The sequence below is a fragment of the Pristiophorus japonicus genome, chromosome 30 (assembly GCF_044704955.1).
Source record: "Pristiophorus japonicus isolate sPriJap1 chromosome 30, sPriJap1.hap1, whole genome shotgun sequence".
Classification (NCBI taxonomy): domain Eukaryota; kingdom Metazoa; phylum Chordata; class Chondrichthyes; family Pristiophoridae; genus Pristiophorus; species Pristiophorus japonicus.
Window position 1 is genome coordinate 5,991,087 of NC_092006.1, and position 16,293 is coordinate 6,007,379.

General features: G+C 53.0%; 1 long non-coding RNA gene across 1 annotated transcript; it reads left to right on the forward strand.

Annotated features, from left to right (window-relative positions):
* The first annotated feature begins 1,789 nt into the window (after positions 1–1,789).
* LOC139240271 (uncharacterized) lies at positions 1,790–5,769 on the forward strand. The gene is made up of 4 exons (XR_011588703.1): positions 1,790–1,853; positions 3,092–3,208; positions 3,311–3,369; positions 5,712–5,769. It is a non-coding gene; the product is annotated as an uncharacterized lncRNA (long non-coding RNA).
* The last annotated feature ends 10,524 nt before the right edge of the window (positions 5,770–16,293 follow it).

Sequence of the window (16,293 nt, forward strand, 5' to 3'; positions counted from 1 at the left end):
CCAATTAATAAGGAGAAGGGTTTTGGAGAGAATTAATAAGGAGAAGTGTTTTGGAGCGAATTAATAAGGAGAAGTGTTTTGGAGCGAATTAATAAGGAGAAGGGTTTTGTATAGAATTAATAAGGGGTAGGTTTCCGATCGAGTAAAGAAGGAGAGATTGTTTCCAGTGGGAGGAGGGTGTGGGTAAGCAGAGGACACATGTTTAAGATAATCGGTAACAGAACCAGAGGGGGAGATCAGGACGTGTTTTCAAGCCCTGGGAGCTTGTGCTCGGGAACGCGCTGCCTGAAAGGGGCACTGGGAGCAGATGAAAAAGTGACTTTCAAACGGGGGAATTGGATAAATATTTGGAAAGGAGGCAATATGCCGGGCTGTGGGGAAAGAGCAGGGGCGGAGTGGGAATGATTGAGTCGCTCTGTCACAGAGCCGGCACAACACAGGTTTGATGGGCCGAATGGCCTCCTGTGTTGCATCGTTCGATGATACACAAGTTTGCGTTTAACTATAATTTTTTTAAGAAGCAGCTTAGATATTGGGCAAAGTATAAAGGTGTGCGGGCTTCGCTCAATACCGATAGCGCGACTTTGGAGCCGAACATTGTGATGGGTGAGTGGAGGCGAATGTGACACTGAACTGCCCCCTAACTGAGATAAAGATGTCAGTGAACTCCGGTATTTGAAGGCGAGGGTCTGCCGTTGGGAGAGGGGGGCCTGTCTAGTGGAATTAGTGAGAAAGCTATCGCCCCATTTTAACACAATCAAGCGCCCCCCGGTCCCCAACTCCTGGAGAGATGGATTGGAGAGCCGGGTTAGACCAGGGGGAAGCATAATCGGTTTGGGAGAAGGCTTTTGCAATCTTAACTGCAGCCAGTCGCCATGGTGCTCGCCAATGATTGGAGCGGATTTCACAGCGAACGGACTTGGACTGTGCGCCTGTGGGAATTGCGGGCGGAGAGGCGCAATTTAACGGTGCGCAGCGCGGCGGAATTTCCCACACGCGCTCCCGACGCGCCAGTGGAGGGGAATTTGAGATGTGTCGGTATCCAGGGTGACTCGGGGGCCTATAACCTGTTGTTAAGATTGTGTTTTAATTTTTGTGTCCCCCCCCCCCCCCCGCAACCTTGTCTCAGCTGTCGTGTCTCAGGCAGTCTTGAGCCAATTTCCGGCGCTGCTAACGGCCGATGTCGGGAGCCTGGTCAAACTGCAATGCCAGACCGGGAGGCTGGCCCCAAGCATCGTTTACTGGTACACACACTGGCCCCGAGAGGGCATGCGGCTCGTTTACAAAACCGGACGGTTCGTGACGCCCGGGGGAAGATTTTCCGGCGAGGTATGCGAGCAATCGGGGAATCATTCGCTGGTCATTGACAACGTCCAGAGGAGCGATTCTGGGCGGTATTACTGCGCTGCTCCAAACGCCGGGAATCGGTCCCTGATATTCGGGACTGGCACCACGCTGGTGATCACAGGTAATCCCACACGTCCATCCAATTGTGCGTCGAGACACCAATTCAAACCTGCCTTGTGCGCCTGGTTAATTCCAATTTCCCTTCCATCTAGCGGGCCCCCCGGTCCTCTTCCTCTTAACGCCGCCGCCGGCTGAGATTCCCCGGCTGGAGAGGGTGCCCTTGATGTGTCTGGTGCGGGGCGTTGCTCCCGACTCCTTCCCCATCCGCTGGCTGGTTGCCGAGGGACGGAGCGAGCCCGGGACGCTGGAGCCGGATGGGAGCTATACCGCCAGAAGCGTCCTGAGCATCTCGGCCGAAACCTGGCGCAGCGGCGCCGTCTGCACTTGCACCGTTCCGATCAACGCCACCGGGGATCTCCTGAGTGAAAGCGTCGCGTCTCCGGGAGGTAACTGGAGCTACTGGCGGTTTGCCAAATAGTTAGTGATAATAATGTTCATTATAGTATTGCTGGGATGTGAGGGTTTTTTTAGCACGAGAGATTGTGTAGAATGGGCCTATGTTCTCTGGAGTTTCGTATAAGATTATGAGGGGGCTTGACAAGCTGGATGCAGAGAGGATGTTTCCACTGATGGGGGAGTCTAGAACTAGAGGGCATAATCTCAGAATAAGGGGCCGCCCATTTAAAACTGAGATGAGGAGGAATTTCTTCTCTGAGGGTTGTAAATCTGTGGAATTCGCTGCCTCAGAGAGCTGTGGAAGCCGGGACATTGAGTAAATTTACGATAGAAATAGACAGTTTCTTAACTGATAAGTAATTAAGGGGTTATGGGGAGCGGGCACGGAAGTGGAGCTGAGTCCATGATCGGATCAGCCATGATCGTATTGAATGGCGGAGCAGGCTCGAGGGGCCGAATGGCCGACTCCTGCTCCTATTTCTTATGTTCTTATGGAGTTTCGAAGAAGGAGAGGTGATCTCATTGAAACGTACAAGACTCTGAGGGGGATTGACAGGGTGGATGCAGGGAGGGTGTTTCCCCCCGGGGCTGGGGAGTCTAGAACCAGGGGTCACACAGTCTCAGGGTAAGGGGTTGGCCATTTAAGACTAAGATGGGGAGAACGTTCTTCACTTGCGATTTACTACGTTACAGGCGCTATATAAATATAAGTTGTTGTATATTGGGAGCACTAGTATGGAAAAGTAGTATTTTATAAATGACATGAGTTTGGAAAACAGCGAGACAGAGAGAGACCATATACACAAACCTGTAAATGTGGGAAGGGCAGGTTGGCGAGCTGGTTAAACTGGCTTACGGGGTACTTGAATTTATATAAGGAGATATTGGAACAGTTGACCAAAAGCTTGGTCAAAGAGGGAGGTTTTACAGAAGGAGGAGAGGCGGAGAGGTTTAGGGAGAGAGTTCCAGAGCTTGGGGCCCCAGGCAGCTGAAGGCACGGCCACCAATGGTGGAGCGATAGAAATCGGGGGGAATGCTCAAGAGGCCAGGATTGGAAGAGCGCAGAGATCACAGCCACTTACGTTGAGACAGTTCATAGTTCGTCACCATGTCTTTGATGATTCGGGCCAAAAACCAGCTTCAAACCCTCAGCGGACGAGGTTTCAGAATTTGACTGAATTATTTTGTGTTTCGCTCATTTCACAAGAGTTGTCTTTCTGCCGTTCAGAGCCCCTTCACAGCTCGACCTGCCGCTTCGCGCTTTATGCCAGCCTGGCGATGGCTCCTCTTGTGATGGGGTTGATCGGTGTCGCGGTGGCACGGCGTGGCAAGACTCGCCAACCAGGTACTGCCCGTCTGAGCCAAACCCTCAATTTCGCCTTTAGCTGAACCTCTCCCTTTGGCGTGCCGGCCTGGACATTAACGCCAGTCATCTTCTTAAACCTAGAGAGTGCAGCCACGACTGACCGAGGTACCGCTTCAAGAATAAAGAAAGCAGAAGAGGAGGTAGGTGCCACAAAGATGGGAGATGTTATTTTCATTAAAGAGCGGGGGGCGGGACTAATTGGATCATGCTTTCAAAGAGCCGACACAAGCTCGAAGGGCCAACTAGCCTCCTTCTGTGCTGTAAGATTCTATACTGGTGTCAAGTGTTTCATTGGTGTCCATGGACATGTCCGTTGTCAGTAACTTCAATGAGACATTCACATTAATACACTTGTGCCTCTCTCAGAAACAACCCAAAGCTATTCACCTGCAATGAATTGCATAAGAACATAAGAACATAAGAATTAGGAACAGGAGTAGGCCATCTAGCCCCTCAAGCCTGCTCCGCCATTCAACAAGACCATGGCTGATCTGGCCGTGGACTCAGCTCCACTTACCCGCCCGCTCCCGTAACCCTTAATTCCCTTATTGGTTAAAAATCTATCTATCTGTGACTTGAATGCATTCAATGAGCTAGCCTCAACTGCTTCCTTGGGCAGAGAATTCCACAGATTCACAACCCTCTGGGAGAAGAAATTCCTTCTCAACTCGGTTTTAAATTGGCTCCCCCGTATTTTGAGGCTGTGCCCCCTAGTTCTAGTCTCCCCGACCAGTGGAAACAAACTCTCTGCCTCTATCTTGTCTATCCCTTTCATTATTTTAAATGTTTCTAGAAGATCACCCCTCATCCTTCTGAACTCCAACGAGTAAAGACCCAGTCTACTCAATCTATCATCATAAGGTAACCCCCTCATCTCCGGAATCAGCCTAGTGAATCGTCTCTGTACCCCTCCAAAGCCAGTATATCCTTCCTTAAGTAAGGTGACCAAAACTGCACGCAGTACTCCAGGTGCGGCCTCACCAATACCCTATACAGTTGCAGAAGGACCTCCCTGCTTTTGTACTCCATCCCTCTCGCAATGAAGGCCAACATTCCATTCGCCTTCCTGATTACCTACTGCACCTGCAAACTAACTTTTTGGGATTCATGCACAAGGACCCCCAGGTCCCTCTGCACCGCAGCATGTTGTAATTTCTCCCCATTCAAATAATATTCCCTTTTACTGTTTTTTTTCCCAAGGTGGATGACCTCACACTTTCCGACATTGTATTCCATCTGCCAAACCTTAGCCCATTCGCTTAACCTATCTAAATCTCTTTGCAACAGTGATGTCTTGCATTTAAATAGCGCCTTTGATGTCCTAAGGCGCTTCACAGGAGCATTAGTCAGACAAAAATTAAAGGCCGAACCCCACGAGGAGAGATTACGACAGGTGAGCAAAGGCTTGGCCGAGGAGGGAGGTTTTAAGGAGGAGAGAGGGGCGGAGAGGTTTATGGAGGGAGTTCCAGAGCTTGGGACCCAGGCAGCTGAAGGCACGGCCACCGATGGTGGAGCGATTATAATCAGGGATGGTCAAGAGGGCAGAATTGGAGGAGAAGTAGGAGATAGGGAGGGATGTAGATGCTGGAGGAGAGTACAGACATAAGGAGGGGTGTATGGGCTGGAGGAGGTTACAGAGATAGGAGGGGTGTAGGGGCTGGAGGAGGTTACAGAGATAGGGAGGGGTGTAAAGTCTAGAGGAGATTACAGAGATAGAGAGGGGTGTAGGGGCTGGAGCAGGTTACAGAGATAGAGAGGGGTGTAGGGCTGGAGGAGGTTACAGAGATAGGGAGGGTATAGGGGTTGGAACAGGTTACAGAGATAGGGAGGGGTGTAGGGGTTGGAGGGGGTTACAAAGATAGGGAGGGGTGTAGGGGTTGGAGGGGGTTACAGAGATAGGGAGGGGTGTAGGGGCTAAAGGAGGTCACAGAGATAGGGAGGGATGTAGGGGCTGGAGGAGGTTACAGAGTTAGGGAGGGATGTAGAGGCTGGAGGAGGTTGCAGAGATATGGAGGGGTGTAGGACTGGAGGAGAGGCAGTACTGAGGGAGCGCCGCACTGTCGGAGGAGCAGTACTGAGGGAACACCGCACTGTCGGAGGGACCGTCTTTCGGCTGAGACGTTAAACCGAGGCACCATCTGCCCTCTCGGTTGTAAAAGATCCCGGGGCCACTGTTGGAAGAAGAGCAGGGGGAGTTCTCCCCGGTGTCCTGGGGCCAATATTTATCCCTCAACCAACATCACTAAAAACAGATGATCCGGGTCATTATCACATCGCTGTGTGTGGGAGCTTGCTGTGCGCAAATTGAGCTGCCGCGTTTCCCACAATACAACAGTGACTGCACTTCAAAAAGTACTTCATTGGCTGTAAGGCGCTTTGGGACGACCGGTGGTGGTGAAGGGCGCTATAGAAATGCACGTCTATTTCCTTTCAATATAGTTGAGCAGGAAGGTAACGGTTTTTTCGTGTTGTTCCTTCACAGACTATGTACGCGCACCTGGCATTCGCTGTGGATTAGACCGCATCGTGAGAGCGGGAAGGGTTTGCCGGATCGGAAGAGTTGGGGCCTTGAGAAATACAGCGCCCACTCGCCGCGCCCTCAGTCACAACCTGTGCACGGTGACCATTCACTCCAATGTCCCCGAACTCCCAGTGTGACTTTCCTCTGCCGGTAGTTTTGATCAATCTTTGATTCTTGTCTTTATTAGCGTTGCAATAAAAACCATTTTATTCTCTTTACAACCTCATGCCCACTTTGAATGCATCCGTTATCAGACACAGAGAAGCGGAATTTATTGTTGAAATCGATGATACCTGTTGCTAAAGGGGCCAATTATCTCAGGATCTGTGTTCAGTTTAACTGTCAGAGGGACGAACGTGCATTTTATATCACATAGAAACATAGAAACATAGAAAATAGGTGCAGGAACAGGCCATTCGGCCCTTCGAGCCTGCACCACCATTCAATATGATCATGGCTGATCATTCACCTCAGTACCCCTTTCCTGCTTTCTCTCCATACCCCTTGATCCCTTTAGCCGTATCTAAAGGCCACATCTAACTCCCTCTTGAATATATCCAACGACCTGGCCTCAACAACTCTCTGTGGTAGAGAATTCCACAGGTTCACAACTCTCTAGGTGAAGAAGTTTCTCCTCATCTCGGTCCTAAATGGCTTACCCCTTATCCTTAGACTGTGAGCCCTGGTTCTGGACTTCCCCAACATCGGGAACATTCTACCCGTATCTAACCTGTCCAATCCCGTCAGAATTTTATATGTTTCGATGAGATCCCCTCTCATCCTTCTAAACTCCAATGAATACAGGCCCAGTTGATCCAGTCTCTCCTCATATGTCAGTCCAGCCATCCCGAGAATCAGTCTGGTGAACCTTCGCTGCACTCCCTCAATAGCAAGAACGTCCTTCCTCAGATTAGGAGACCAAAACTGTACACAATATTCCAGGTGTGGCCTCACCAAGACCCTGTACATCCCGGGAATCAGTCTGGTGAACCTTCGCTGCACTCCCTCAATAGCAAGAACGTCCTTCCTCAGATTAGGAGACCAAAACTGAACACAATACTCCAGGTGTGGCCTCACCAAGGCCCTGTACATCCCGGGAATCAGTCTGGTGAACCTTCGCTGCACACCCCCAGCGGAATTTACAGCTATTTTCATTGTATCTATAAACCAGTGACCCCTGCTTAAAGGGTCACACTCCAAATACTTTCAATCAAGTGTCCCCTTGGTTTTTTGGGTTTTTTTTTCTGAGGGCACCAAAAACACAAAGTATACAAGTGGCCCCCCTGACTAACTTAAACAAATTAAACTTTAAATATTGTGGTTGAAATGAACATTTGGTTGCCGGAGGGGTGGGGGGGGGGGTGATGATGCACTCCAGTCCCTCGGGCGCCCACCTCTCGCGGAAGGCCGCGAGGTACCGGTGGACACCGCGGAAGAGAACGCGCTTTACAACCTTCGCGTTGGAGCTTGTGGGATCTTCCTGTGCGCCAAAGTGGCAGCCGCATGTCGCTACATTGCACTGGTGGCCACACTTCAAGATAAAAAGTGCGTTCATTGGCCGGGAAGCAGGGCGGGATGTCCCTCGCTCCTTGTGTGCCGCGACAGAAGACCGAAAGTCTTTCCTGACTGGTCACAATGGAAACGCTGCACAACATCTTTTGGTCAAGTTGTACTCAACACACACAGTTCCAGTTAGTTAACGGAGGGGAAATATACTTGCAACCCAGGGTGGAGCTTTGGAGGCAGTTCAGAGAAGGTTCACTCGGTCGATTCCGGAGATGAGGGGGCTTGACTTATGAGGAAAGGTTGAGCAGGTTGGGCCTCTACTCATTGGGATTCAGAAGAATTGAGAGGTGATCTTATCGAAACGTGTAAGACTATGAGGGGGCTCGATAGCGGGACCCGGGAGTACTTGTGCATGAAACACAAAAGGTTAGTATGCAGGGACAGCAAGTGATCAGGAAGGCCAATGGAATCTTGGCCTTTATTGCAAAGGGGATGGAGTATAAAAGCAGGGAGGTCTTGCTACAGTTATGCAGGGTATTGGTGAGGCCACACCTGGAATACTGCGTGCAGTTTTGGTTTCCATATTTCCGAAAGGATATACTTGCTTTGGAGACAGTTCAGAGAAGGTTCACTCGGGTTGATTCCGGAGATGAGGGGGTTGACTTATGAGGAAAGGTTGAGTAGGTTGGGCCTCTACTCATTGGAATTCAGAAGAATGAGAGATGATCTTATCGAAACGTGTAAGATTATGAGGGGGCTTGACAAGGTGGATGCAGAGAGGATGTTTCCACTGATGGGGGAGACTAGAACGCGGGGTCATGATCTTAGAATAAGGGGCCACCCATTTAAAACTGAGATGAGGAGGAATTTTTTCTCTGAGAGGGTTGTAAATCTGTGGAATTCGCTGCCTCAGAGAGCTGTGGAAGCCGGGACATTGAATAAATTTAACACAGAGATAGACGGTTTCTTAACCGATACGGGGATAAGGGGGCGGGCAGGGAAGTGGAGCTGAGTCCATGATTGGATCAGCCACGATCGTATTGAATGGCGGAGCAGGCTCGAGGGGCCGAATGGCCTACTCCTGCTCCTATTTCTTATGTTCTTATGATTCCAGTGTACAATACTACCACCTTCACCTCGTATGAGAATTAAACACATACTTATACAGGGGCTCAAAGGGTTAAATTGTGTGGGCAGTTTGCACAGATGTGGCTTGATTTCCTCGATTATAGAAGATTAAGTGGTCAACCAATTGAAGCATTTAATTTGCTTGAAGGGTTGATAGGGTCGAAAGAGAGAAATTATTTCCTCTGTTGGGGGAATCCAGAACAAGGGGATGTAACTTTAATTTTAAAGCAAGTAAGACTTGCATTTATATAGTGCCTTTCACGACAACCGGACATCCCAAAGCGCTTTACAGCCAATGAAGTACTTTTCGGAGTGTGGTCACTGTTGTATTGTGGGAAACACAGCAGCCAATTTACGCACAGCAAGCTCCCACACACAGCAATGTGATAATGACTCAGAACATGATGTTGGCCGAGGGATAAATATTGGCCCCAGGACACCGGGGAGAACTCCCCCTGCTCTTCTTCGAAATAGTTCCGTGGAATCTTTTACGTCCGCTTGAGAGGGCAGACGTGGCCTCGGTTTAATGTCTCATCTAAAAGACAGCACCTCTGATAGTGCTGCGCTCCCTCAGTCCTACCCCTCCAACAGTGCGGCGCTCCCTCAGTACCGCCCCTCCGACAGTGCGGCGCTCCCTCAGTACTGCCCCTCCGACAGTGCGACGCTCCCTCAGTACTGCCCCTCCGACAGTGCGACGCTCCCTCAGTACTGCCCCTCTGACAGTGCGGCACTCCCTCAGTACTGCCCCTCCGACAGTGCGACGCTCCCTCAGTACTGCCCCTCCGACAGTGCGGCACTCCCTCAGTACCGCCCCTCCGACAGCGCGGTGCTCCCTCAGTACTGCCCCTCCGACAGTGCTGTGCTCCCTCAGTACTGCCCCTCTGACAGCGCGGTGCTCCCTCAGTACCGCCCCTCCGACAGTGCGGCACTCCCTCAGTACCGCCCCTCCGACAGTGCTGTGCTCCCTCAGTACTGCCCCTCCGACAGTGCGGCACTCCCTCAGTACTGCCCCTCCGACAGTGCGGCGCTCCCTCAGTACTGCCCCTCCGACAGTGCGGCGCTCCCTCAGTACCGCCCCTCCGACAGCGCGGTGCTCCCTCAGTACTGCCCCTCCGACAGTGTGGCGCTCCCTCAGTACTGCCCCTCCGACAGTGCGGCGCTCCCTCAGTACCGCCCCTCCGACAGCGCAGTGCTCCCTCAGTACCGCCCCTCCGACAGCGCGAGGCTCCCTCAGTACTGCCCCTCCGACAGTGCGGCACTCCCTCAGTACTGCCCCTCCGACAGTGCGGCGCTCCCTCAGTACTGCCTCTCTGACAGCGCGGCGCTCCCTCAGTACTGCCCCTCCGACAGCGCGGCGCTCCCTCAGTACTGCCCCTCCGACAGCACGGTGCTCCCTCAGTACTGCCCCTCCGACAGTGCAGCGCTCCCTCAGTACCGCCCCTCCGACAGTGCGGCGTTCCCTCAGTACCGCCCCTCCGACAGTGCGACGCTCCCTCAGTATTGCCCCTCCGACAGTGCGGCGCTCCCTCAGTACCGCCCCTCTGACAGCGCGGCGCTCCCTCAGTACTGCCCCTCCGACAGCGCGGCGCTCCCTCAGTACTGCCCCTCCGACAGCGCGGCGCTCCCTCAGTACCGCCCCTCTGACAGCGCGGCGCTCCCTCAGTACTGCCCCTCCGACAGCGCGGCGCTCCCTCAGTACTGCCCCTCCGACAGCGCGGTGCTCCCTAAGTACTGCCCCTCCGACAGAGCGGCGCTCCCTCAGTACCGCCCCTCCGACAGCGCGGCGTTCCCTCAGTACCGCCCCTCCGACAGCGCAGCGCTCCCTCAGTACCGCCCCTCCGACAGCGCGGCACTCCCTCAGTACCGCCCCTCCGACAGTGCGGCGTTTCCTCAGTACTGCCCCTCCGACAGCGTGGCGCTCCCTCAGTACTGCCCCTCCGACAGCGTGGCGCTCCCTCAGTACTGCCCCTCCGACAGCGTGGCGCTCCCTCAGTACTGCCCCTCCGACAGCGCGGCGCTCCCTCAGTACTGCCCCTCCGACAGTGCAGCGCTCCCTCAGTACTGCCCCTCCGACAGCGCGGTGCTCCCTCAGTACTCCAGTGGAGTGTCTGCCTGGATCTTTTGTGCTTGAGTCCCCGGAGTGGAACGTGAACCCACAACCTTGTGACTAAGAGGGGCATTGAGGGTTATACGGATAGAGTGAGATGAGGAAAGACGGGAGGAGGCTCGAGTGGGGCATAAACGCCGGCACGGACTGGTTGGGCCGAGTGGCGTGTTTCGGTGGCGTATACCCGCTGTAATCCGTGTGATGGTACAAGTGCTGATCCCTAGCAGTGGCCACACCACTCAGTTTAAGCGGGATGCGCTGATTTGCGACGTGCGTCAGAATAAATTGGAGCACGAAGCGTGTTGTCTGGACCACGCTGACCGTTCCCCATCAATCCCGCCCAGAAGATGTGGGTATCAGACCCGTGGAGGTATACCCTGTGGGATCTGAGGGTTACTGTGCCTCAGTGCCGAAACGTGGCCGATGATCGCGACTGATCAGGTTAAACTGACGCAGTACGCCGGGGATGTCACAATACGGGCTCCACTGGTACCTGTACATTGCAACAACTTGCATTTATTTGCCTCCTGTAACATCCCAAGGAGCGTTATCACACTGGAGTAATGTGCACAATTCTGGCCACCGCACCACGAACACAAGAACTAGGAGCAGGAGTCGGCCATACGGCCCCTCGAGCCTGCTCCACCATTCAATACGATCCTGGCTGATCCGATCATGGACTCAGCTCCACTTCCCCACCCGCTCCCCGTAACCCTTCACTCCCTTATCGCTCAAAAACCTGTCTATCTCCGCCTTAAATATATTCAATGACCCAGCCTCCACAGCTCTCTGGGGCAGAGAATTCCACAGATTTACCACCCTCGGAGAGAAAAAATTCCTCCTCATCTCAGTTTTAAATGGGCGGCCCCTTATTCTAATACCATGCCCCCTAGTTCTAGTCTCCCCCATCAGTGGAAACATCCTGTCTGCATCCACCTTGTCGAGCCCCCTCATTATCTTATACGTTTTGATAAGATTACCTCTCATTCTTCTGAACTGCAATGAGTAGAGGCCCAACCTCCTCAAACAATCCACATAAGACAACCCCCTCATCTCTGGAATCAACCGAGTGAATCTTCTTTGAGCTCCCTCCACAGCAAGTGTATCCTTCCTTAAATACGGAGACCAAAACTGCATGCAGTACTCCAGGTGTGGCCTCACCAATACCCTGTACAGTTGTAGCAGGACTTCCCTGCTTTTATACTCCATCCCCCTTTGCAATAAAGGCCAAGATTCCATTGGCCTTCCTGATCACTTGCTGTACCTGCATACTAACCTTTTGTGTTTCATGCACAAGGACCCCCAGGTCCCGCTGTACTGCAACACTTTGCAATTTTTCTCCATTTAAATTATAATTTGTTTTTCTATTATTTCTGCCATTTTCCCACATTATACTCCATCTGCCAAATGTTTACCCATTCACTTAGCCTGTCTATATCCCTTTGCAGATTTTTTGTGTCCTCCTCACAACTTGCTTTCCCTCCCATCTTTGTATCATCAGCAAACTTGGCTACACTACACTCTGTCCCCTCTTCCAGGTCATCTATGTATATTGTAAACAGTTGTGGTCCCAGCACCGATCCCTGTGGCACACCACTAACCACTGATTTCCAACCCGAAAAGGACCCATTTATCCCGACTCTCTGCTTTCTGTTCGCCAGCCAATTCTCTATCCATGCTAATACATTTCCTCTGACTCTGCATACCTCTATCTTCTGCAGTAACCTTTTGTGTGGCACCTTATCGAATGCCTTTTGGAAATCTAAATACACCACATCCATCGGTACACCTCTATCCACCATGCTCGTTATATCCTCAAAGAATTCTAGTAAATTAGTTAAACATGATTTCCCCTTCATGAATCCATGCTGCGTCTGCTTGATTGCACTATTCCTATCTCGATGTCCCGCTATTTCTTCTTTAATGATAGTTTTCAAGCATTTTCCCCACTACAGATGTTAAACTAACCGGCCTATAGTTACCTGCCTTTTGTCTGCCCCCTTTTTTAAACAGAGGCGTTACATTAGCTGCTTTCCAATCCACTGGTACCTCCCCAGAGTCCAGAGAATTTTGGTAGATTATAACGAATGCATCTGCTATAACTTCCACCATCTCTTTTAATACCCTGGGATGCATTTCATCAAATCCACGGCCTTCTGTTTACCGACCCACCTGCCCCTGTGAACAGCATGTCCGTATTTGCTCGATTCAAAACCCTTCGTCATTTTGATGTGGGAGACTTGCAGAAAGCAGAACGGGGTTTAAAATGAGCGTGGAAAAGGGATTAGAAATGGCACTTTGTAGGGCACTTTAAAGAGGTGACGCACTCCCTTTAAAATGTGAAGGCCGTCTTGTCCAATGGAGATTGTGTGTCCTTCAATCACAGAATCACAGAAATTTACAGCGCGGGAGGAGGCCATTCGGTCCATCGTGTCCGTGCCGGCCGACCAAGAGCCACCCAGCCTAATCCCACTTTCCAGCTCTCAGTCCGGAGCCTTGTAGGTTACGACACTTCAGGTGCACATCCAAATGTGGTGAGGGTTTCTGCCTCTACCACCCTTTCAGGCAGTGAGTTCCTCCCCAGATCCCCACCACCATCTGGGTGAAGACATTTCCCCTCAAATCCCCTCTAAACCTCTCCCCCAATTACTTTCAATCTCTGTCCCCTGGTTGTTGACCCCTCTGCCGAGGGAAACAGGTCCGTCCTATCCACTCTATCCAGGCCCCTCATCATTTTACACCCCTCAACAAGGTCTCCCCTCTGTTCCAAAGAAAACAACCCCAGCCTATCCACAGGAACATAAGAAATAGGAGCAGGAGTCGGCCATTCGGCCCCTCGAGCCTGCTCCGCCATTTAATACGATCATGGCTGATCCGATCATGGACTCAGCTCCACTTCCCTGCCCGTCCCCTTATCCCCTTATCGGTTAAGAAATTGTCTCTCTCTGTCTTAAATATATTCAATGTCCCAGCCTCCACAGCTCTCTGGGGCAGAGAATTCCACAGATTTACCACCCTCTGAGAGAAGAAATTCCTCCTCATCTCAGTTTTAAATGGGCGGCCCCTTATTCTAAGATCGTGCCCCCTAGTTCTAGTCTCCCCCATCAGTGGAAACATCCTCTCTGCATCCACCTTGTCAAGCCCCCCTCATAATCTGATACGTTTCGATAAGATCGCCTCTCATTCTTCTGAATGACAGGGCAGAGGTCGCCAGAGAGGCGTGCTGTCCCTTTAAATGGCAGGACCAGATTTGCCGACTGGCGACACACTGTCCCTTTAAACGCCAGCTTCCTCTGTCGGCTGATCCTGGGAAAACAAGGGGCCCCTTTCTTCAGCCCTCTGCCAATCAGCTCGCTCCGACAAGGCGAAAGACTTGCTGCAGCCTCGAGCTCCTGTGACAGCGCAGAGCAGGCAGGAGAGGGGCAGGGAGGGGTGTAAGAGTGAGGGGGGGTGGCGCAGCGGAGAGAGAAGGGGGCTGGGAGCTGGCCGCTGGCTACACGCCACACACACACACACACACACACACACACACACATGGTGACAGTCACCATGAGCAGTCGCGACTCTCAGGGGCGACGCAGTCCGGAGTAGAGGGAGAGAGACAGCTACCACTTTGCAGCACAACAGGTTGGTGAGTTCCCCAGTTAAACCTCTTTACAAACTGTCTGTTTCAAGTCATTCCCAGAGCAACAGACTCGACGGCCGGACATCCCAAAGCGCTTTACAGCGAAGTACTTTTGTGGTCGCTGTTGTAATGTGGGAAACGCGGCAGCCAATTTGCGCACAGCAAGCTCCCACACACAGCGACGTGATAATGACCCGGATCATCTGTTTTCGTGATGTTGGTTGAGGGATAAATATTGGCCCCAGGACACTGGGGAGAACTCCCCCTGCTCTTCTTCCAATAGTGGTCCCGGGATCTTTTACATCCACCCGAGAGGGCAGACGGGGCCTCGGTTTAATGTCTCATCTGAAAGACGGCACCTCCGACAGTGCGGCACTCCCTCAGTACCGCCCCTCTGACAGTGCGGCGCTCCCTCAGTACCGCCCCTCCGACAGTGCGGCGCTCCCTCAGCACTGCCCCTCCGACAGTACGGCGCTCCCTCAGTACCGCCCCTCCGACAGTGCGGCGCTCCCTCAGTACCGCCCCTCCGACAGTGCGGCGCTCCCTCAGCACTGCCCCTCCGAGAGTACGGCGCTCCCTCAGTACCGCCCCTCCGACAGTGCGGCGCTCCCTCAGCACTGCCCCTCCGACAATACGGCGCTCCCTCAGTACCGCCCCTCCGACAGCGCAGTACGGCGCTCCCTCAGTACTGCCCCTCCGACAGCGCAGTACGGCGCTCCCTCAGTGTCGCCCCTCCGACAGAGCAGTGCGGCGCTCCCTCAGTACTTCCCCTCCGACAGTGCGGCGCTCCCTCAGTACTGCCCCTCCGACAGCTCAGTACGGTGCTCCCTCAGTACTGCCCCTCCGACAGCGCAGTACGGCGCTCCCTCAGTACTGCACTGGGAGTGTTGGCCTAAATTTTTGTGCTTGAAGTCTCTGGAGTGGGATAACCATCTGAATCGGAGGCGAGAGTACTACCCACTGAGCCACGGCTGACAATAGCTGACTGAAAGCGAACAAGCCTCAACTATCTTTCAAACAAATGCTTCTGCAAATTAAGTTGTGCGGGAACTTTACATAACATGTTGTGTTTCAGATCGAAAAAGGCTTAAGGAAATGAAAAATAAAATATACACAGGCTGAGCAAAAGTTGTGGCAACTTGTAAATGTTCTTTTATGCAGCCCCAGGGGAGGAGATGGAGTTGTTGCTCGGGTTTCTGGAAGAGCTACGGCAGAGGTCAGGGTTCATGGGGAGCGGGGGTCAGGGGTCAACGAGCAGAATGGACAGAAAGATGGCTGCAAAAACAGGGTGGGATTTTTAGGAAGATTCCGCGGGATGGCGATAAGCAGGAAGTGATTTTCCGCAGGGGCCCGCACCGAGACCCCTGGTGTTCACACATCGAAAAGACGTGTATTTCTATAGCGCCTTTCACAACATCAGGATGTCCCAAAGCACTTCACAGCCAATGAAGTACTTTTGGAGTGTGGTCACTGTTGTATTGTGGGAAACGCGGCAGCTCAATTTGCGCACAGCAAGCTCCCACACACAGCCATGTGATAATGACCCAGATCATCTGTTTTAGTGATGTTGGTTGAGGGATAAATATTGGCCCCAGGACACCGGGGAGAACTCCCCCTGCTCTTCTTCCAATAGTGGCCCCGGGATCTTTTACATCCACCCGAGAGGGCAGACGGGGCCTCGGTTTAACGTCTCATCCGAAAGACAGCACCTCCGACAGTGCGGCACTCCCTCAGTACTGCCCCTCCGACAGTGCGGTGCTCCCTCAGTACCGCCCCTCCGACAGTGCGGCGCTCCCTCAGTACCGCCCCTCCGACAGTGCGGCGCGCCCTCAGTACCGCCCCTCCGACAGTACGGCGCTCCCTCAGTACCGCCCCTCCGACAGCGCAGTACGGCGCGCCCTCAGTACAGCCCCTCCGACAGTACGGCGCTCCCTCAGTACTGCCCCTCCGACAGTGCGGCACTCCTTCAGTACTGTCCCTCCGACAGCGCAGTACGGCGCTCCCTCAGCACTGCCCCTCCGACAGCGCAGTACGGCGCTCCCTCAGCACTGCCCCTCCGACAGCGCAGTACGGCGCTCCCTCAGCACTGCCCCTCCGACAGCGCAGTACGGCGCTCCCTCAGCACTGCCCCTCCGACAGCGCAGTACGGCGCTCCCTCAGCACTGCCCCTCCGACAG